At 45.7% G+C, this 8817-nt stretch overlaps 1 pseudogene; it reads left to right on the forward strand.

The window, feature by feature from the left end:
- Positions 1 to 3463: 3463 nt before the first annotated feature.
- LOC147722693 (uncharacterized) lies at positions 3464 to 4998 on the forward strand (annotated as a pseudogene).
- Positions 4999 to 8817: the final 3819 nt, after the last annotated feature.

The following is an 8817-nucleotide window of genomic DNA, read 5'->3' on the forward strand; positions in this document are numbered from 1 at the left end:
CGGGGAGAAAACTCTGCCGTTGTTTCTGAACCGTTTGCGTGAAGTCAGGCAAAAAAGAGAGGGTGGCATTCTCGTACCGCAGGGGAACCCCCAAGCAAGCCGCCTGCAGGAACGCATCTCTGTCCCTGAAGTGCAAAACCCTCGCAATCATCGGGCGGGGGGGTGCTCCAGGCCTAGGTCTCCCCCCGGGCACACTGTGTGCACACTCCATTGTAAAGAAGTTACCCAGTCCCTTGGGCTTGAGGTGGTTTAGGATAATGTCTTCGACTAACAGGTCCGGGCCGGGCCCTCTGATTTCTCAGGCACACCAAGGATGCGTAGATTGTTCCGTCGGGCCCTCCCCTCGTATTCATCTAGTTTTTGTTCAGTCAAGTCACGAGAGGTTTTGAGGTCACACACCTCCTGCTGGAGCAACGCCATACCATTGATTAGGCTGGCAGTCTTTATGTCTAGCGATTTGACTTTTTCATACGCTTTCGTGAGATCTGCCCGCCTAAGATTGACCTCTATCGTGACAGTGTCCAGTTTATTGTCCAATGACTCCATTTTCTGTCACAGTGATGACTGGACTCCGTTAATGGCTGCCATTACGTCGAGTAGCGTTGGTTCCACCGGTGGGCCTGAAGAGCCCCCCACCCGCCGACTGAACCCGCTTCGAGTCTATAGGGGAACCTTTGTGCATTGTGTAGCGGTCCAATTTGTTAGTCTGGATCTGTTTTGACCCTTTGGAGGATCTGGACTGGTGCTTGTGGACGTCTGGTTTGATCGCCATCGGGCCACTGCCCCTCGAGCGCTCCAGCACTCATGCTCCGCAGGAGTATGGGAGGTCCCGGACCCCCAGGACCTCCGGTGTGATTTATTGAGTCAATGCACCCGGTGGCAGCACAGCAGCAGCCTAGCAATACAGAACTGTCTGAGCACCGCAGCCGACGATCTAAGATGCAGGTGGTAATCCTGGTATTGACAGCGCCATAGAAACGTCAGTGACGTATCGACAGCAGGTCCGCCAAGTATCCGGCCGGTTGAGTCTGGACATGTGGGAACATTAAGGTACCATGGCGACAACTTACGATGTAGGAGGGCCAAACTGGAAGTGAAGACAGAGATCTCAAACCTCAATCACGCCTCGATGATCATTGGAATGTTAAGAGGCCGGTGCAATATCTCACCATCGGCGTCCGAGGTTTGGTAGGAGAGGTATCCAGACAAATGCCAACTGCAGATTCAATGTCCAGGGTGCATGGGCGCACCCGCGAGATGACCCAATCAGGAAGAGCTTCACCACAGCGGGGGCACCACAGCGTGGCCGCAGATCAGGAGGCAAGCATCTTGAAAATAGTGCAACAGCAGCCTGGGTGCCCGGCTGGGCTCACAGCAGCATTAAGGCGCGGTGGCATCGCCGTCCATGCCCCGCCGCAAGCAGCCGTCAGTGAACAGGATGTACTGCGACGTTATTAGGACCTCATCAGCACCACACCGGTATAGCCACACATTCGCAGCGGTGCCCACCCCCCCGCACGACCGCTGCAGCGCAGCGGGATTGCATCGAAAGTAGAGGTCTTATTGGCAGGATTATGGGGTGCAAAGGAGTCAATAATTGCTCAGTATCAACTAGGAATGCGGCTCCTTTCACCGCTCGAGCTCACCTCTCAAGGTACCTCCGATGCAGACTGCTGGGCTCTCCCCACCGCACAGCTGCACTTTCCCTTATAGCGCTCTTCAATTTGCAGGCAGTCCGTTCACTCCAAACGGGGTGGGGGCCCCCCCCAACGAGACCCTACTTGCGCTCCTCACCTCTGCGCCCCTTTTTATGGTCGCCAGCTGCCCATGTTCTGATGCCGGGGCCGGACCGGCAACTTCCGGTTTGCGGCACCGGTGTTATTCAACTGAGGGCCGGCCACCGCACATACTCGAGACCCCAGCTCCGGAGGCAAGCAGGCCACTGCAGACGGGAGGCGTATCTCCGGCCCCCGGTGTCATAGATCGTCTGGGATCGTTGCAGGGAGTGTCACTTGTTTTCCGCTAACACGCAGTGGGGTCTAGAACCAGGATCGATGCCAGGATAGTAGGGCTGGTGGACAGGGTCTGCGGAGCCGCGCTCTTACCCGGCCATCTTGGACCAGCGCGTGGCTCCTACTCAAAAATCAAATAACTATTAACCACAGGAAATGTTCATGGTCTTTGAATATGCCAAGATACCCAAAGTACTTAAAGTCTATCTCCATACAGGGATGAAAGCCAGTTAATATTACTATAATGAAGCTTTGTGTCCCTATCTCAAAAGAGATGCACTAAGCATCCATTGGTGCCAAGTTTCCCAGGTCCATGCATGGAGCAGCTAGTCATTCATGGACCTGGGAAACTTGGAAGGTATGGGTATTGTTTATACTACCTAGGCCCAGTAGCTATATGAAATAAAAAACGAATACCCCTGGCCTATGTGCCACCAACAGAAGTCACCAAACGCTACAACATATTAATACAGTCACCTTTTTACCAGGTCAATGAAGAAAAACTAGTTCCTCTGTTACATTTTCTTAAAGGTTTGGATGTATGCTTCTCAGATCACAGCTCAAGTTCCACGCCCCCTGGTGGAAGGCGTGCAACAGTACACTTTTTCAAGAGGCAAAAGCAAGCAATGTAGCAGAAGGGTGGTACAACTCCTTCCAATGAAGCATACTACATAGAGATACAATGAGGTCTTCGTCAAGTGCACAAGTGGAATATAATACATTCATTGATTAAAATAAGCACAACAATAAGGTGGGAAAACAAACAGAAAGGAAGTTAAGAAACGTTTAGGCTAAGACATTTATCCATGTGATTATCATGAAGGAAAATCGGTCACGTCTCATATATTTTCAAGTATCCATGCTCACAATATCACTTGGATAATGATAATCGGAGACCCTACATTGCACACAGGGTTGAAATACGTAAACAGTTTACAAAAGCGAACCATTCTGTAACAGCACTTATCATTGTGTAAAGCGTGGATTACAGAATATATACGTTCTAAATGGAAAGGAAACAACGGGCCTAAAAGAAATTACTTCCCAGGACCTGTACTCTGTTGAATTCAGGCAAAATGTAAACAAGCTGGTAATTGAAGAAGCAGTCACAACTTGGACCTCAAGGGACCTGGTAGAAAGGATTTACCTTGCAAGACAACAATTTGAATTATGGGGTATATCTATAATACAACATAAATGCCCGAGGTACCCCTACCCTTTACAAATTAATACTCATGAGCAAAACAAGGGGCAGGAGTGAACAAGTCAACAAGCCTCCTGTCTAAGCGGTGCCCGAGCATCCACACCAGCGCCACTAAGAACAAGTCACCCTCAACAAACAATCGGTCCTCGCCACGCACACAGAATGGACTGGTCTTGGGTACCCAATGTCCTGAGCAATAAAACTACCTAACCCAGCCCCAAATCCCTTAGTAACCTTACGGAATGAGATGCCCCCTCAAAATCTAACGAAGAAATCAATAGTTTCAATCTGTTCGTGGAACGTGCACGGATTTCGAGAAATGGCCCATGATCACGAAACCCTAGCATCCTTCCTACGACAAGACATAATCATGACCCAGGAGACAATGATATTACAACCCTCACAAAATCCAGGTTTTAAGGGACACCATATACATGCGGAAAGCTTCTCCAAGCATGGACACCCCCGGGGCGGATTATCGATATTTATAACCCACAAATACAACTGGTGTTCGGAGGAGATAGACGTGGGCCTAAAGTGGGCTCAAGTTATCAGAATCTTCGAAACCCAGACGCAGGGGACAACACCGTGGCAAATGTTATTATTTAACGTCAACATTCATCCAGATAAAAAATCTCAAAAAGAAAAGTATGCGATTCTTGTGTCACTTATTAAGGCCATGCAATGGACCTACCTACTGCACCCGTTGGTTATCTCAGGAGATTTTAACAACGTGCTCATTGACCACAATAAAGCGAAGGTGAAGAAGGCCACTGACTGTATCGGAAAAAAGTTAGACTCCAGTCTAACTGAACATGGATTATCAATCCTGAATGGCAGCAACAAGGGGGATAGGCCGGCAGCCGTCACATATTTGAGTGGCAGGGCGCATTCAATAATTGACTATTCAATAGTAAGTGACGAGTTACTTCCCCGTATCGAATCCTTTTACATAGAACAGCGGGTAGAAAGCGACCATTTTCCACAACTAATAAGGCTGAACATTGTACCAAGTACGGCGCCAACAACGGCCTCCCTTGTGCTCCATGCTTCAAATTTCAACTTGAGGAAATTAAAATGGAGCGGAGTAGGACTGGGTAAAATTACGGACCTAGTAAAAACCCATTTGGCAAAACTTGGAACTCAAAAGGAAGAGGAACGAGTACCCAACTGGGAGCAAATGATTCAGGTCTTGCAGGATAAATTCCCAGCAAGGCCAGGGACCCGTAGCAAATGTAACATCAAGACGGAGTTAAGAGCTAAAAAAAGAATGTTTGCAAAGGAGATCCGAACACTAGCAAGCCAAAAAACATTAGGGTCAGTGGTAAATAAATCCAAACTAAGTGGTGCCAGGAGTATTTACAGGAAGGCACTGAGGGCCGCTAAGTACAAATACAAAGAAACCACCTGGAACAAACTATTAATAGCGGGCAAACACCAAAACAGCCGAGACTTCTGGGCTATAATAAATGATTTAAATCAAGGGGTAAAACTCCAACAAGAATCCGGGGTCGGAGCTGATACCTGGACTAGTCATGTACAAGCTTTATACAGAAAAACAGATCAAGGCCATGCAAACGGTTCATGGGCAGCTAAAGATAATTCGGAACATTTTAAAAGAGCAAATAGCAAGGAGCACAGTGATCCTGAACATGAAAGTCTATCGAACGGGCAGAAGGAGCCAGACGACCTTACCTCCATAAAGGAATTACGTAAAATCATTTTAAGATTAAAGTCAGAGGGCGCAGCAGGCCCAAATGGCCTAGCGAACGCAATTTTTAAACATGATCCAGATCTGAGGTCAGAGACCCTAACGCCACTGTTCAATCATCCCATTTTTAAGCACGACGACCAGCGTAACCCCAAAACTATAGAGTGATATCATTAATAGACGTTGAAGCTAAACTCTATGCCTCCTGCCTTTTACTTTACCTACAAGCGTGGATAACAGAAACAAGGATCATGCCATTATTCCAAACAGGATTCAGGCAAGGAATGGCAACAATAACCAACCTAACTTGTCTGTCTATCCTAAGGGACTCTGCGGTAGCAAAAGGCACTCATTTGTACGCCTGTTTCATAGACATTAAATCAGCCTTCGACCGGGTGAACAGAGAGCGCTTGTGGAGTAAATTAGAGACCTGGGGATTGCCACACCAACTCTTAACAGCCATCAAAGCCCTTCATCATCACACCTGGGCAAGAGTGAAAGTAGGTAATGGAGGCAGTACAGCTAGGAGCATTCAAACGCACCAAGGCTTAAAACAAGGCTGCGTATTAGCTCCCACCCTCTTTAATCTTTTTCTCTCTGATCTCAAGCGAGATCGTCTCAGTAGATAGTCACCCTCCTTCTCTGGCAAACAAATCAATACACTTCTCACAATATGCAGACAATATAGTTTTGTTGATTCAAACACCAATCAGCCTACAAAGGGCCATCAGCAAAGAAAAAAACCAAAGTGGTTCGGCTCGTGGATCAGAAAAAACTAAAGTACAAATGGACGGCCCAAGGGGTAATAGTGAAAGAGCAAGAGTATTATAAGTACTTGGGAATAACACTAACAAAAGGTGAAAGCCAAAAGGATCACAGAACCGCATTAAAAGCAAAAGCAGAATCATTAATCTTCGCGTACCGCTCTTTAAAAAACAAAATGGATTGTCCAAATCATAACCACTTATTAAAAGTAATGGCAGCACAAATTATGCCCACCCTAACTTACGGCCTAGTTACGTGATGTGGCAAGGAGGTTGATCTTTTAAACGTTCTACAGATAAAAATCTATAAAGCGGTTTTCAATCTGCCTAAATCCGCTTCAGGCTCCCAAGTTAGGCTAGAATTCGGCCTGCTAAACCAGAAGTTCCGGAGCATGAGCGGCTTCGTGAAACTCTGTCGCAAACTTCGAGCAGCGGACTCTGATTCACTTGACTGGCTGAGTTGGGAGGAAATAAAAAAACAGGGGGAAACCAATACACCGAACACTTGGGGAAAGTACCTGAAACTCTGTGTGGAAAAATTGGAGCTGGAACCAGCCTGGAAATCGGGGACAGATAAAGCTTCCCTAAGCAAACAAGCCAATGCGGCAGCAAAAAGGAAATCCTTTTTGGAGGATAAAGATCTATTGGCAAAACGTTGGCACAGCTGGACCATTATGAACTCTTTTAAAACCTTAAAACCACTTGCATATTTAGTAACACACTTCAGTGGTCACCTAAAAAAAGAATTTCTAGCCTTTCGGATGGGGATGCACGTGACAAAGGACCTGCTACCGTCCTGGAAACAGTCTGACCAGACGGAAAAATGTCGCCTCTGTGGGTATAAAATGGAATCACTTGTACACCTTTTTTGCACATGTCCGGCCCTGATAGGTCAGAGACGACTTTTATTGAAACCTATCTTCAACGAGTTAAAAATTTGTTTCTGCAGACACGCAGTTACACGCTGGCTTGGAGGATCCTCTATAATCCTGGCTTGCCGAGGGGTCAAATTTTTGGCTATAGCAAAAAAAGCCTTAGAATCAATTGAACAGGTGGATGAGCCAACTGGCGGGCCATCAGGGACCCTTTAAATCCAAAGACCTAATATGCACCGGCCCTAACAAAACAGACAGCGAGACACAATTGCAGTTTTTTAAAACTTTGTATTGTAATTTTTATCATGTAAATTTTGTAATAATTTTAATTAATTATGCAAATAAAACTTCTGTATCTGTATCTGTACGTTCTAAATGGTCGTCTTAATGAAGTATAGGAAACCTTGTACATTTGTCACAAATATGTCACTATTTCTTTAGGTTTTAGGTTCCGTTTTTTCACTGGGACACCACCCACTAAAAACTAAATGTTTAATGTATTACCATGTATGCATTTTTGTTTCAAAGACTATATAAATAATTGTGTATGAAATACAATTTAAAGGTGTATTTGATTCCTTCTCTTTCTGACATCACAATAACCCGTTGCATTGCCATTGTGCATTTATACATTGAGATTGTTTCACCAACTGTCCACAGGAGCCATGTTTTTTTTGATAATAATTTCATTACCCTGGTTCCAAATGAGTAGGGTTTCCTTGTTTTTGGCTCTCACAAGGCTAGTCGTTAAGGCATTCGAGGCATAATAGCAAACAGATGGTATCCAAGCGGGAAGGTGGCGTGATGAAGGATGAGGTTTTAGTGGAGCTGTCAATGAAGGTGGGAAAAGCTCCAAGCAGGAAAAGTCCAGGATTCCACCCAGGAAGCTGTTGACATTAATCGGATGCTGCTTGGCATCAGGCCTGGTGAAGATTTTTATTTTCATACCTAGGGTCTGATTTGGATCTTGGCAGAATAAGTCCCCCCTTAGTTTTTCCGTCAGATTCCCCACCCGCCTACTACGTGGTCCACCAACTTTATTTAGATGCTGGGGGGTCGATGGACGACCACCGGAGTGCTGCTAACTCTGCCAGGTATGTTTACCTGCGTCAGTGGTTCAATAGGCAAAACTGGCTGTCAGAGGGAGTACAGCCGGTTGTCTGCCAGGCCAATCACGATGTGTCTTCCGGCAGTGGCGGGGAAACCTTCACACTTGAGTTGGTGGGGATGAAATGTTTATAAGGCCGAAACTCACCTTCTTTTTCTTTCACATTTCCTTTTCCATCATGGAGTCGACCGTTCAAGTCCTGCCTTTGCTTCTGCTGCTTGACTACAAAGTAAATACACACCATCATCTCCGGAATCGAAGGTAAGCTTCTATTATAACTTTTTACGCTTTGACTTGTCAGTTTACATTTGATCTTGACTTGAGCATGTTGAAATCTCTCTTACAAGAACTAATCCATAGGACCTGCATATTTGTGGACAACATATTTGGGTGAGGTGCCTAGACTGATTCCAAGCACCCCTGCAGGATATGTTGGCCTAGAGACCAGCTAGCTCACAGTGCCACCGTAAGCCACCCTAACCCTACCAGGGAGTGAATGATTTCTGGCAACCACTGAACATGACAACCCTGACCCCTCAGGGATCATGATAACGGATCAGAACCTCTCATTCAGTCACTCGTGCTCCTTTGTTCTCAGAGAAATATACAGAGAATACACAACGGAACGTTTACAATAAATTTATTGAACCAACGTTATTCTTGTATAAAATAAATGTTGTGAGAAGCTGACCTGGTATATGCTGTCCACTAATGTAAGTGAGCACCTTGCACCAGTCCAGACAACCCTTATGGTGATTTAAGAGGTCTCATACAACCTTAGAAAGAAGGGAGCTGTGGAGAGCAGCCTTCAGGCTTAGTCTTGAAGGAGTGTAAAGCAGTTTGTTTTACCAGAATGCAATCTTATAGTATAGATTAAATTAAAAGAGAACCACACAATAGTTATAAAAATATGTATTTATAATATAACACTATCTAGTATGTTACAGTTTCTCCTACACAGAGATAGACACAAACACACAATACTTAAGCAAAGAATCACAGTAAATAGCAGTAATACACAGTGGGCCCCAGGGGGGACCAAACCATATGCTAAGAAAGTGGTATAAGAACTACAACTCGTGTCAAGACAGTGTCGAGAGGATGTAGAATTGCTGGAACCCCAGGGTGAGTAGATAGGGACCC

Source organism: Lissotriton vulgaris, chromosome 4_1 (assembly GCF_964263255.1).
Source record: "Lissotriton vulgaris chromosome 4_1, aLisVul1.2, whole genome shotgun sequence".
In the NCBI taxonomy this organism is placed as follows: Eukaryota; Metazoa; Chordata; class Amphibia; order Caudata; family Salamandridae; genus Lissotriton; species Lissotriton vulgaris.